Genomic DNA, 15,440 nt, shown 5'->3' on the forward strand with positions numbered 1-15,440 from the left:
ATGACAATGCCGCAGTCGGGCGTCTGAGCGACACCACATAAAGGGCTTATAAAGGATAAATAAATATCCAATATGCCGCAGTCGGGCGTCTGAGCGACACCACATAAAGGGCTTATATAAGAATAATCACAGTGACTATCCAGGAGGTAGAACCGTCCCAGGGATACTCAATAATTCAAGAAAAATAACTGGTTAGTCCACAATAATAATAAACAAAATCCTCATGTGTCACAGGTCATAAACAAAATCTAATCTAGCCGTTTCTCCATCCGAAGACCGTCACTGAGTTCTAGTTAAATCGTTCTCCATCCGAATACCGTTACTATGATCCAGTTAGCCGTGTCTCCATCCGAAAACCGTCACTAGATTCAACTCAGACTGTGGTCCTTACCCATGAACATGGCTATCCAAATGGATATGCCCTCTGCAGAGAGTGTACTCTTTACCCACGAGTAACGGATTTATTTAGCCCATCGGGACTAATTCCGCCTACGGCCTTTTAATTGAAAACACGCCCGACCTGCACACACCAGCTTAACTCACCGGTGTCTGGAATCACCCACGACACCTGCCAAGCAAAACTCTAAGTGGGGAGGCTACAACCTCGACGTAGCATGGGATCAAATTTATATTCGCGCGCTCTAAGGGGTGCCCCCCTCTCGGTCCCAACCGGAAACACCCATGCCCCCGGACCAAGTGGCATACCTACCGGAGGCCTCCGGTATCTTGCACCATGGCCTCTCTGTACGGTGTGTGCTTTGGTAAGGGGCTGACAACTTACTGAACCATACCCCGTCTGCGACAGGGACAAGTGGTAGTACCAACAATTAGGGGAGTTACTGATCAAGACTCGACCTACGACCGACCCAGGTGGTCCAAGTATTCTCCGAATGATCAGCATAACCAACAATATTACCATTAACAGATAAAATCACCACTCATCAAGTCTCACCATGCCATACCGGACATACTCGTCTCGTCGAGGAACTAGGGACAAGCTCGTGTCTACCCAAGACCACGACTTTCCCGGCTTCCTTCCGGCATGCATGAGAAGCTCACGAGGATGATCAAAATCACCAGCGTATCCACTTATAATAGCAAGGAAAACTCCAATATGCATGTGACTTTACCGTTACATAAGAATAACGTATGCTCCAAGTCAAAGTGGTGTTGTAATCGTATCAAAACACCACACAAAAATATTATGCCAGGGTTCAGAACGCTTGCCTTCAAGAGTATGCAAAGGGTGCACCTTTTGAAAGCTTTCTCTTCTCTCCATTTTCCTATTTTGAAAAATATTCAAATAACAAATATTTCAAACACAGTACAAAAAGTTGCCCCAAATATTTTTGAAATAAATCTTAAAATAAACTAGATGAAATTTGAGAGAGGTAGGAAAAAGAATCAACTCATTTGGAGTTTTATTTTAAAAGTTATAGCTAGTCAAAGATCAGTCAAACTTCTGTTTTTAAATAAAACCAGAAAAGAAAATGTTTCGGGAGAAATACGCTTTCGCAGCAGAGGAGACGTACTCGGGACTTATACGCCTTCACTTAACCAGAGAGGACGGCACGCGGGTCACTAACAGTGGGTCCAGAGGGCCCACTGGTCAGGTTTGACCGTTCTTCCCTCTCCCTCCTCTTCTCTGCCCGACGGGAGCGGGACTCCGGCGATCGCCGGCGACGAACGGCGGCTCCTCGAGGGCACCTGAGGGCACGGATGGACCCGCCAGACCTGGGCGGTCCTCTTGGTGGTCGTCGGGCCGACGGTGGTGGGAGGAGTCGCCGGCGGCGAGCTCCGCGGCGGAGAGGGCTACGGGAGGGAAGTGATTTTTGGGCTCCGGAGGTCTCCGGTCGAGGCTGAGGCGTTGGGCGGCTCCGCAAGGACAAGAGGAAGCTAGTGGTGGCGCTGGATGGGTGGGGGAGTGGCTGGCTGCGACGTATTGCACCGAAGCTCGGCGGCGGCCGAACCGGCCGTAGTTGGGGAAGCTGGCCTCTCCCGGCCAATCCACAGCTAGGGGGGAACTAGGGGAAAAATCTGAGGTCGCCTGAGGTCTTGTACGAGCTCGGGGATCTCTTAAATAGGCGCTCGGGGTTGGACCGCGGCGGCTGAGGATAAGATCGCCGGCGACAGCCGTGCTGTAGCTGCAGGGCGACATGGTGGCGATGAGCGCTTGCCGACGAGCTTCGGGATAAGCTTGAGCTGTTCACAGGGGCAGCTGGCGCGCTGGGGTGGTTTGGGCGGCGCCGTCCATGGCAGAGGCTCCCTGCCGACGCCGGCGTGCCGCCAAAAGCTCTGCCAGCAGCGCTGTAGGGGGCCAGGGGTGTCGTGGAGAGTGGGCGAGGTAGTGCGCGGTTCAGCAGGCGAGCAGGGGCCAGGGACGGGTCGCGTCGAGTGCGGCAGTGCGACGCGGCGGCTCAGTGCGCGCGCGTGCAAAACATGCGCTCTGGGCGCGCCCAGAGCACGCACGGGACATGCTCGACGAAATGCCAGGGCGGTCTAGAGCGCGAGGGTGGGGCTGGCAATTAACAGGACTAGGATAGTGGTAGCTAGGGGTTTAGTGGACAAGGTTGCTAGGTCATTGGAGCAAGATCACAGTGCAAACTAGGAAACATGCCCAAAACTGACTGTGCACACCAAGTGTTCGACAGAATGCCAAGTGAATTAGGCAACTCTTGGAGTGGTCAAAATCTCCAGATCAGGGTCTCTTTAGTTGTAGGTGATGATGGCAAGATCATTTGGGCAAAACCAGAAACTTGTTAGTGCAAGTTTTGCAAAACCACAGTTTTGGACAGAAAGAAAAAGGGCTCATTGCATGCACTTAAAATCCTCCAATGAGTCCACTCTCCTGGACTTAAGGGTTTTGCAGGGAGGGCTTCAAGCAGGAAAAAGCTCAGGGTCACTAGAGCAAAATAAATAGGGTTGCAGTACAAATCACCAAACTGGACCAGAATGAAAAAGAGGTTGATTCACTCAAATTTTTCAAGGATCATCACTGGGTTTTTGTATGAAGTTGAATTATATGCATCCACTGACATCTCCAAACACTTGGAAGAATTTTTAAAGGATTATTTAAATAGGTTGTAGTGCAAAAATGCCTACTGGACCAGATTTGAAAAATTGATGTAGAGCTCAAAATCTCCAATAACCAAAAGATATTTTTGCATAAAAGTGATGTGGAACCATCACATGACATCCCCAAATTTTGGTGGAAATTTTAAATGCATTTGTCAAATGGTTGCAGTCCAAAACATGCTCCAAATTTTATGAAAGATCATTTTAAAAGAATAAAGCTCTGAGAAACAATTATGCAAATAAATCCCCTGATAAAGAATTATTTTTATAAAGAGGGCATATAAGTCCAACAATACTTTTTGAAAGTTTTCCACTTGAGGTAAAAGATCCACAATAACAAAAGGGTAAATCTTGACAAATGGGAAAGTTTTATTTCCTGGCAAAAATTTTAATTAATAAAACAAGGTCAAAATTTTTGGGGTGTCACAGATTCGTGGAGGCCCCCTCTTCTTCTCCTTATGGGGAGGTTTCTTCTCCTCCTCCTCCTCCTCCTCCTCTTCCCCGTCGTCATCCTCAGGGACGGAGGAATGGGCTTCCTCGTCTTCGGACGTCACGTCCAAAGTGCCCTTGCGACAGGGGCCACTTTTGGCCCCCTTGGCCTTCTTCTTGGCCTTCTTCTCCGGCGCCTTATATGGCGCCGGCGCCAGCATCTTCGCCAGACGCGAGATGACTGGTTCTTCAGGCAGCGGAGCCGGACACTGGATCCACTTCGCCCTCTCCATCCAATCCTGAAAAAGCAATGATAAAACTAAAACATCATCCTCGAAACAATTAAGTTGGGGATACGTCAAAAATAACATACCTCGCTGGCGAGGTGTTTACAATCATGGCCACGGATTTACAATCGTGGCCACGGTCTGAATCCGTGGCCGGCGGTTTCTCGTTGCCCTTAAAGAGCAACTTCCAGGCACCTTCGTGAGTAGTGTCGAAGAGCCTCTCCAAGGTTTGGTGCTTCTTCGGATTAAACTCCCACAAAGAGCGACTTCTGCGCTGGCACGGGAGGATCCGGCGAACTAGCATCACCTGGATTACATCGACAAGCTTGACATTCTTGCCTATCATACTCTGAACGCACATCTGCAGCGCTATCAGCTCATCGGGCGAACACCAGTTCGGACTCTTCTCAACCCAGGAGGTGAGTCGCATGGGAGCACCGGAGCGGAATTTGGCAGCTGCGGCCCAGGTGGTGCCGCGTGGTTCTGTGATGTAGAACCACTATTTCTGCCACTCCTTTACCATCTCCACAAAAGTGCCTTTCGGCCAGGAGACGTTTGACAACTTACTCACCATGGCTCCCCCGCACTCTGCGTGTTGGCCATCCACCACCTTCGGCTTCACATTGAAGACTTTGAGCCATAGCCCAAAGTGGGGTTGGGTGCGGAGGAAGGCCTCACACACGATGATAAACGCCGAGATGTTGAGGAAGGAGTTCGGGGACAGATCGTGGAAATCTATCCCGTAATAATACATCAGCCCGCGAACAAAAGGGTGGAGCGGGAACCCTAGTCCGCGGAAGAAATGAGGGAGGAACACAACCCTCTCATTGGGCTCCGGCATGGGGACGACTAGTCCCTCGGCCGACAGGCGGTGGACGATTTGCTTCGCCAAGTATTCAGCCGCCCGAAGCTCAGTAATGTCCTCTTCCTTGATGGAGGAGACCATCCACTTACCCTGACCTCCGGATCCGGACATGGTTGAGTGCTAACTCGAGTGGAAAAGAGATGAGAACTTGGGCGCTGGAGCTCGAGATTGGAAGGGCGGAGATATAGAGAAGGTGTGGGAGAAGTAGGGCGAGCCCTTATCCCCTTATAAGGCAGTAAATGTTGAGCGCCTCCCCACTCGCCTTAGAATTCGCCTATTCCCAAGGGCTGTATAAACGACATGTTTAGGGTTACCCATACCCGCATTGATGAGAATCCTGCAATAAAGGGACACGATCTTTTATTTGACAAGACGTGCCAATGGCCACCACGTCTTAGAACGTGGGGCGGTGAACACAAAACGGTCCAAAATTATAATCGGGCTGACATAATGTCATGTTGTAAAAAGCTGTCAGCGAATGGGATTCGTGCAAGTATTATATTCTCTCTGCGGTTGTGTGTGGTACATGTTACAGGTCCGGATATTATCATTGCGTCCGAAGACTATCTTGGAGTTCGGAAAGAAGTGAACCCGTCTTGCAATGCCGAAGACAATCTGTGCGCCGGACTCCTCATCATTGAAGCCAGGTTCAGGGGCTACTGAGGGAGTCCTGGACTAAGGGGTCCTCGGGCGTCCGAACTATTATCCATGGGCCGGACTGATGGGCTGTGAAGACATGAAGGCCGAAGACTGTACCCGTGTCCGGATAGGACTCTTCTTGGCATGTCAGGCAAGCTTGGCGATCAAATATGAAGATTCATTCCTATGTAACCGACTCTATGTAACCCTAGATCCCTCCGGTGTCTATATAAACTAGAGGGCGTAGTCCGGATAGGATATACTCATTACCATAGTCATACAGGCTAGGCTTCTAGGGTTTAGCCATTACGATCTCGTGGTAGATCAACTCTTGTAACACTCATATTCATCAGGATCGATCAAGCAGGAAGTAGGGTATTACCTCCATAGAGAGGGCTCAAACCTGGGTAAACATTGTGTCCCCTGTCTCATGTTACCATGGACCTTAGACGCACAGTTCGGGACCCCCTACCCGAGATCCGCCGGTTTTGACACCGACATCAGCGTCAGCGGCGTCACCCCTGACGCACACTACAGAGACGGGGCGGCGTCCTGCGCGGGCCTCGCTGGTGCCCACGATCAAGAGGAAGACGCTGCCATCCTCCTCCGAGACTAGCAGGCGGCGGTGATCCTCCAGCGACTCCGGCACGGTGAACGGGTAGCACGTCTCGTACTTGATGTTCTTTGCCACGGGCCAGTAGTGATAGACGGACGCCTGCGTGAGGTGATGCACGAGGTCCGCCGCCGAGCCCCAAAATGGCATCGGGCACTCATCGCATTAGACGAAGGGCTCCTTGGAGGCATCAACCAGGCCATCCATGAAACGGGAGTGGCTGTAGGGGACGGTGCGCCAGTTGAATATATGAGCAAGTTACTACGAGATTTAGTCTGAATAAGCACAAAATAAATCATGATGGCTATAAACAGAGATTAAACTAATCATGTGGACTTGCATAGTAGATGAACAGATCGAATATAGGACACGGACTAGAAACATGAATTCTACCACGATTTCGAACAGGAAGGAAAGAAACACATACAGTGCAACGGGAGCAGCACCGTTGGCGTTGAGGTTGTCGCCCATGTCATTGAGGAAGAGGTTGCCGAGGTCGGGGAAGAAGTCGTCGCTGCCAGCAGTCACGAGAGTGCGCTCCCCATATTTCAACAGCGCCCGCCGAATGGAGCGCAGGAGGGAGTGGCTGTAGGGGACATTGCGGCCGCCGAATGGAGCGCAGGAGTAGCCTACGAAGCAGTAGATGGTGCTCCCCTAGTCTCTACTCTTATCTCTATCTCTACTAATCTTCTTTGTTTTTTATAATATACTAGTAGTAGCTGTCAAATCAAATAGTACCGCACCGTCCATTGCACGCCCGGCTGAACACGCCTCCTCGCCTCCATCAAAGCCCTTTGTTAAACCCGCATAACTAGCTCATAACTAGCTTCAATGGGCTGTGTTGCCACATGACCACCAGATGGTTTGATTTAGCCCAGTCGAGATGGTTTAGTAGGATTATGTGGATATTTCTAAAAAAAGAACACGTGGAAAAAGTGAAGCAACGTGCAGTTCTTTTTAAATGAACGTACAGTTTTATGGCATGAATACTAATTCCCGCTTTTACAATATTGAACTAATACTGGCATTTATACATCACTATAATTTCTTTTTCTTTGAATCTATTAGCACATATATTACTTCTTTTCCCTTTTACCAAAATCACTATGTTATATTAAGACGTGCCTTGCACGTGTATACATACTAGTAAATGTAGGTTTTTGAATGCGGCGAGGAGGCGGGTACAGCTGGGAGTGCAGCGGACGGTGCCCTGGGCCGACGCGCCGCTTCAAATGGCGGATGCAGTGATAGGTCGCGTCCGACCTGACCCCCTTGACGGTGCACGTCACCTTGTGTCCAGATCTGAGATGCCACATGTACCAGATGAATGACTCCAAGCTCGACCACTGTGATGCAAGAGGTGCGATCCGAGGAATGCTGTTGGAGACACCCTCCTCGTCATCATCTGATTCCTAGAAGATCTCACCCACATCATCATTAGGCATGCAGCAGCCTTCATAGACAACATGCGTAGAAGGAGTAGAGGCGCCTGGGGACGCACCACGTCATGGGCACTCCGTATGTGCTCGTGTGCGTGCAGCGGGCGTGCTTTTCCATCGGTGCTAGCTCTAAGGCCGAGGCTGCGGTCGTCTTCGTCTCTGGCTAGTCGTTGAGCAATGATGGCAAAGAGGTGCTGCAAGAGTTGCGTAGGCACCGTTGTGTGCGAGCTTCGCCGTTGCACGACGAACCAGACATCACCGCAGATGGCGCACGCCAACACTTTGATGTGTCTCGTCAACTCGCAGAACGACGAGAAGCTTGCTTACTATGCCTTCTCCCTCGCCAATGCGTGCGCGGTGGCTCTCAGCATGAGGGGAAACTTTTGCTTACAAGCGGTGGATGTGGAGAAGTTCATTTGGTGTCAGACTGCCAGAAGTACTACTGTAGTACCACCATTATTGTTCGACTTCCGGAAGAGGCGAAGAGCCAAGCGCAAGGCTAGCCATAGTGGGAGTAACATAAGTAGGAGTACCTCCTTTTTTTATTCTAGAAACAACCACACGCGAATATTGGACGGTAGCAGCACAGCAACTGAATCAAAAATCAAAACCTTCCCGCCCGGCGCCAGTTGAGCCCGTCGCTCCACATTGATGGCAAGTTAGGGCGACGTGACCTCTCACTGCTTCCGCCGTTGAAGCGGCGCACCGACCGAGGGCACCGCCCGCTGCTCGCCCGGCATTTCACACTACACATACTTTGTGAGACAAAAGGTGGGGCCATTATTGATGATATAGTATTATACTAAAGGGACTAACTATTGTAAGCAGGCTACGTATTAGCTTGGTTCTAGATGATGTGTCAACTTCATATAGCTGGAAGTTGGCTATACTATTAACCATGCTCTAAGCGTGGTGTGAGTCGGAAAATTTATTAAGTTTTTAGTTAATAATTAACGGACGCCTTAATTACTCATCCATTTCTGATTCTTTTGGATAGTGGGGCTATTATTGACTTGGACGTGGGGTTTGGGCCAAAGGCCTACTATTATACAGTACCTGGTCTTACTCGCACGACCGACCTGACAGGCTCTACCCTAGCCGCCGCTGTATCATATGGTTTCGCACCGTTCCAGATCTTAGCGCAGCCACGCAATTCTTCTCCATCCCTCCTTCCGGCGTGCACCACGAGAAGGGACAGCAGTCCTCCGAACCCCGCCTTTCGTGATCTTGTACGGGAGAGGGGCGATCAGGTTTTTGGGGAGCACACTCATGTGACTGCTGCCAGCGACGACTTCCTCAACGGCAGCCTTCTTTCCTGACCTCGGTAACCTCCTCATCAATGACATGAGTGACAACATCAACCACAGCGGTTCTGCTCCCGCTGTACAATATGTGATTCTGTCCTCCTGGTTTAGTACGCATCATTACTTTGATCTTTGCAATTGTCGTCATGATCTATTTACTGTTGATTCGGATTACATCTCATAGTAAATTGCTCATATATTCAACAATCCAATCCAAAATCCTGATTATAAGCAATTTACTCCGAGTGGTTTTGCTGCGCTTTTGAAGCCGCCTACTCTTAAGGGGGTTCAATATAAAAGGTGGCGCACAAGAGCAGTATATTGGTTTCAGATCATGTACTGCTATGACGCCACTAAGGGTAAGCCTGGGGGTGATCTTAATCATACACAACAGGAAGCTTTTGAGAACAGGGATACCCTCTTCAAAGCCGCCCTACTGAGTGTTCTTGACGATTCCATTATGGATTCATATATGTCGTTTGCCAGCGGCAAAGACATGTGGGTTGCGCTCGAGGCCACGTTTGGGGCCTCGGGCGCTGGCAACGAGTTGTACGTCATGGAGCAATCTGTGACTACAAGATGACTGATGAGCGCTCTGTTATTCAGCAGACTCATGAGATACAGTCACTCGCTAAGGAACTTGAGTACTTCAAGTGTGTGTTGCCGGACAAATTTGTTGCTGGGACCATCATTGCCTAGCTTCCACCTTCGTGGAACGATTTTACTACTTCTCTGAAAAACAAGAGACATGAGTTTTCTGTTTCGGATCTCATTAGCACTCTTGATTTTGAAGAGAAGGCGAGAGCAAAAGACACACCTACTTGGGTTTCTGAGGGAGCTTCTCGTGCCCACATGGTACACGAGAAGAACTTCCAGGCCAACCAGCCCCAAACAACAAGAACAAACCTCAGGGGAAAGGCAAGTTTGATGCAAAGAACAAGCCGTCACATTCTACCAACTTCAAGAAGAATTCTCATAACGGGAAGGGATACAAACCTCAATTTTGGTAGCACCGCACAAAACTTATATGGCTGCATCTACCTGCTGTCAGCTAACCTCATGGTGCTCTAGGTATTCCTACATTCGTAACTAGGTACAATCACCACCGCAAGATGAAATAAGCTTATTTGTACGTTGACTTGCTGATTGCAGTGCGAAACGATCATGTCATGTGTGGAGTAGCAAACAAGTAGTGCAGCCGAAGGTGGAAATCAACCAAGGACTTATGAAATTATATATAATGTTCCTCAGGCAGGTCAGTATCCCCTTCGTCCAGATGATCATGTTTTGTCATGCCGAGCTATTGATATGTGCTACTGTTTTGCAACATCGTTTAAGTCTAGCTATTGTTTTCCTATCTTTTCAGATTCAGGACAATGAAGATAATTTCAGAGGAACCGCACAATATGGACTCATGTAAAGTCATCTCTATTGCCTCATGTGTTTGCTGCAAATGTGTTTGCTGCAAATGTGTCAGCATCAATTGCAAGATGAGGCAGCTAGCTAGCTGTGGAGTTGCCAACATGCTCAAAGTGCTCGCAACATTGAGAAGAAACAAGCATGCCCAGGAAATTAAGGAAATTAATGCATGCGCAGGGAGGCCCTTTGCTCAGAGAAGCATCGACCGATTTTCTTTATTTCCACACCTTCTCACAGCTTTGTATTGGTTATAGTATGGTGAATCATTGAGGTGCATAAACATGCTGAACTTTTGTTCTTCTAAATGTTAGTATGCATATACCGTATCTTCTGAAGCTTAGTTTAATGTAAATGTTGACTAGCCTGTGAACCTTCACAATCTAGTAAGTATATTGTAGGCCTGTTATTTGACACCTCACTTTGCCGCGCTACGCGACCAGTGTGAGTGTCTGCATCCAGTACCGCATCCTCTAATTTGGTGGATGCCAAGTTGAAAAAGGTTACCGATGAGTAGCCATAAGCTGGAGGCGTCTCTCTTTTTCTTTCGAATGGGCAATAAGCTGGAGAGTGTCTCGGGCTGCCTCTAGCACAAGGCCCTCCAGTATGAAACACGGGCAGCCGACTGGGCTGATACAAAAGCCTATCCATCCTAAAGCCCATTTGTTTTTTTCTGCGAGGAGAAGCCCATATTTCTTGAAGAGGGGGCGATCCCAGGAAAACCCTCCTTCCTCCTCGCTTCCACTTACGCTTCCGTCTCGCCCCAATTCCCCCCGCTCCCCATCTTCCTCACTATTCCAAAAAAACCCCGCTCACCTTCTTCCTCACTCGTACAGAAAACGCCTGCTCCTCTTCTTCCACTCCTACAGAAAACCCCAGCCCTCCTTCTTCCCCACTCGCACTACCACTAGCCTCGTCTGTGGCTACTCTGCTCAAACCCGTGAGCTGGGCGCGACGCCCACAAGGAAAATGGAATCTGAGGAACCGGTAGAATCTCCGGTGGACCACATCAGCGATCTCCCGGACATCATCCTTGAGGAGATCATCTCGCTTCTCCCCACCAAGGATTGCTGCTGCACACAAGTCCTCTCAACTCGGTGGCACCCTCTATGGCGCACCGCGCCCCTCAATCTCGACCGTCGTCAGATATCTGTCCTTCCTGAATTTGATCTCCTCAGAGCCATCGTCTCCTCTCACTAGCAAGGACCCGTTCAATGCCTCTGCATCCCGACACGCTACCTGCTGTCCATACCCGGCATGGTGGACGCTTGGCTGACATCCCCTGAATTCGGAAAACTCCAGCAGTTTGAGTTCTACCATTACCACGAAAGTTTCATACCACGAACATACCAAGAATTCGTGCCCACACCACCGTTGTCCATCTCGCGGTTTTCCTCCTCTCTCCACACTGCCACCTTCGCCCGGTGCCATCTACCAGATGATCTGGTACAAATGCTTCGACTCCCACTACTAAAAAGACTTTCGCTTGTGGTGGTTTATCTGTCGGAGGCCTCACTGCACAGCATCATCCACTCCAGTTTCCCTGCCCTGGAGCGCTTGCTGATTGTTTTGGGAATAGAAATCCCTATCAGTTGTCTCCAAATAAAGTCGCCTCACCTTAAAAGCATTGGAATTTGTTTTGAAGGACAGCAGCTCATCATCGAAGATGCCCCTTCACTTGAAAGGTTGCTCCTTGATAATTGTTATAAACCTTCACAAATAACTGTCGTCTCTGCGCCCAAACTGGAGACCTTGGGTGTAATTCGTGATCCGTTTAATGATCACAAGAAGTTGGTGTTTGGCTCCTCACTTTTCAGGTACCGTATATTATCATCTACACATTTGTAATCATAAGCTGCATTTTTCATTTGTGCGCATAAGTTTTATATCATCTTGGAGTACACTTTGGGTACTAATATTATGTTATATGCTCAATGAAGAGTTCGTCCATGGATAGCCTATCAATGCTGCTGGATTCTGTCAAGATCTTATATATCGGAATGTATAGTTATGATCTGAACATAATTATTGGCTTGCTGCGATGCTTTCGGTCTCTGGAGAATTTATATATGGAGGTGATGATTTCATGCACATTGAAAGACTGTATATATTGTACTAGAATTAACCGTTCAGTTGTTGCTCTTTCGACATACTCTTTTTTCAGACCTTAACTGTTTTCAAATCTTCATGTCTACTTAGGTACTGGAAGTACATGGACAAAAACGTATAACCAATCGGTGGCGTAATAAGCACCAGGATTTTCTCAGTTCTCATGACATTCGTTTGAGGACAATAACGATGGAAGGATATGCATCCAACCAGGCAAACAGAAGCTTTGTCACATTCTTCCTGTTGAATGCGAGGTTACTATTGTCCCTGAGGCTTAAGTTTTACCGCAAGAGATTTCTCACGGACGGACACGTTGAAGAGCAAAAAAGAAGTTTCAGGTGGACAAATGGGCTTCTAAACGTGCTCGGCTTCTATTTACAACAAGTTGTAGTCATCGTGCAATAAATTTTTATGCACAGGATGTTGATTTTATGGATCAAACCGATCCATTTGTTTGTGACTGCGAAAAAGAGTGGTTGGGTTAGATGTTACTGCCACGTTCAATCTGGGTTTTGTCTAAAAATTTGATGAACAATTAATCCTTGGGTTTTTTGTACCGTTTGTAAGCTTGAGTTGCATGTTGTTGCCCTCGTACTCCCCTCCACCTGCCACTACACTGCCGCATTTTCCACGGCTGCTGTTCCTTCCCGTCCGAGGCCTCCTCGTCGTTCTCTGCCTTGGTTCCCTCGCTGTGCCCGCCTCCGTCTGGCGTTGTCAACATGGTCAACAACCAAGAGGAATCAGGAGATGACTGTACGTGGAGAGGCTGATAGTAGGGACCCACCAGGGTCATTGCATTACGCAAGCAGGTGCCCCGTTATTACAAGCCCAAAAATACTTCCTTCTAATTCCTCACTGCTAGAAAATCACTTAAATGTCTTAAAAGGTCAAATGACCCCTGAAATTTTCCAAAATTTGACATGACAGTTGTATTAGTACTATAAAATTTCTCGTTCATTTAAAACACCATCCGTTGCCACTTTACTCCAAATTCGTCTTTCACAGCTAATAAAAAATATGTACAACATCACACACAGTTGTTTTCTAGGAACCATTTTGATGAAAATATCTGGGTCTATTTAAGTCTCCCTCCTTAAGCTTCGCCGGCTCATCTGCTCCAGTGTCGGCAATCCCCGAATCCACGAATCCAAATCCCCATTCCCGCACCCCCTTCTTGCAAAGATGATGCCGTGGAAACGCTTCGTAAAGGCAAGTACGATGGTCTCGTCTCCCCCCCGAGTGCTGCCGCCTGCGCCGAGAGCACGGCCGCCTACGCCAAGAGTCCCGCCGCATCCGCATTGAGCGTGGCCACTTCCGCCGAGAGGGCGTCTGCGGCAGCCAACAGGGCAGCCGCGGCAGCCGAGACGGCTACAGCTGCTGCTGCGATGGCGGCTGCAAACGCCGAGAGCACTCGAGCTGTCGTCCGTGCCGCCGATGTCGCCCTGGCCTGGGTCGAGGCCATCCATGCCAAGATCGAGGATGCACACGCCAAGATATTCCAGGCCACCTCCGACTCCAGCATGCAACCCACGTCTGAAAAGGCGGCGGTGGCCATGGAGCACCTGCTTCCTCATGAGGTCGCCGAGCGGGAGATGGAGATGCAAGAGGCGGCGGAGATAGAGGAGCGCCGGGAGAAGGAGTTGCACGTGGACGAGGTCGAGGTAGAGAAGAGTCTGTCCGTCGAGGAATCGGCGATGGAGTACCAACGCGAGCTCTGGCGCAGCCACTACTATGAGTACTACAACCTTGAGGGCGGCGCCGACGAGGAGGACGAGGACGAGGATGACGATGCGGTCGACTTCAGCAAGGGGGCGTGGAGTCCACCAACGGTGGCATGTCGCCAGGACAAGTCATCTATGTCTCATCTCACACCGGCGATGCATAGGCCGGCGCGGCGGCGGATTTGTTAAAATTACACAACGAGCGGATAACACCAGGGACCCAGCAGCTCGCCCAGTTGTTTTTTTAGTTTCAGAGACGGATCTCAACTGCGCACTGTGCGGGGGCTGTGGCCCGTCTAGCCCACGCTTACGCTTTTATTTAAGCACATGACGAGGCCAGTAGATATCTTTTTTCTTTCTGAAAATGGCTAGCCCATTTCTTTTTTTAGAACACCAAAACCGAGGCCTACTTGCTTTCTTAGCCCTACTGGGCAGCAAATCTTTCAAGACGAGGAGGGAGGGATGTAAAGTAGTAAGAAATGGGCTTCCCCAGAAAATGGGCTATAAGTTGTAAGAAATGGGCTGTAAATTTTTAAACCAAAGCCAACCGGCAATTACATTAAAATATCATTTTTTCTGGACTTCTCTACTCTCTACTCTTATAAAAACCAAAGCCAACTGGCAATTACATTAAAAGATCGTCTTTTCTCCAACAAGATAAACTACTCATACAAATGCATCTTCATGTTCTGTGCAACGCACGGGCATCTTGCTAGTTAAGATTTTAAATTTCATTCATTTTTTTGCGGAGAATTGTTTTTTGAAATTTATTTGATATAATTTTTTAAAAATTATTTTTAACGCGGCTCGAAATTTCATGATTAAAAGAGTTTGGACCGCACCGACATATGAAAATTTTCGTTGATTTTTTTAGCAGTGCCCAGAATATATGGTCTGTAATACTAATAAAAAGAATATGGGCTTCAAATATCCTTAAGAATTAACAAATGGGCTGTAAATTATTGAAAATAATGGCTAATGGGCTGTATGTTGTTTTCCACAGATTTGGAGGCTGACTTCTAGGCCTACTAGGTTGACGATGACGCTGTCCTAATTTTTTTTGATGCGTACACAAGGCTTTGTCAACTTAGTCAACACAGAGCAGTGACTGTTGGATGTCCATCCAACGGCCGCCGTGCTTCTTCAATCTCTGATCTTCCTGCTCCAGCCGCCCAAACCAGCGCCGGCGGGACTGCCTGCTCCCTCCTCCCTTGGCTGGCTATGCTGCCGCCAGGCCATCCCTCTACACACCCGCACATCCTGTTATTTTCCGGCGACGTCAGCCTCACCGCGCAGCCGACCAGTCAGCGCTCGTACACCCCTCAGCGTGGGCATCCGCTGCGGTGGCTTCCCCGGCTCCGGGTCGTTCCCTTCCTGGGCCTCGCCCTCGTCCACCGCGTTTGTGCTCTCGGCGCGGCGAGGTCAACATGGTCAACAAACAACAGCCATCCAAAGAGGCTGGCAGTAGGGGTCCACAGAAGGAAATGCCTCTTTACTACGCGTAGATTCCTCCACCTGACAGCTGGGACCCACCGGAAAGACC

Source organism: Triticum aestivum, chromosome 1D (genome assembly GCF_018294505.1).
Source record: "Triticum aestivum cultivar Chinese Spring chromosome 1D, IWGSC CS RefSeq v2.1, whole genome shotgun sequence".
Taxonomy (NCBI): domain Eukaryota; kingdom Viridiplantae; phylum Streptophyta; class Magnoliopsida; order Poales; family Poaceae; genus Triticum; species Triticum aestivum.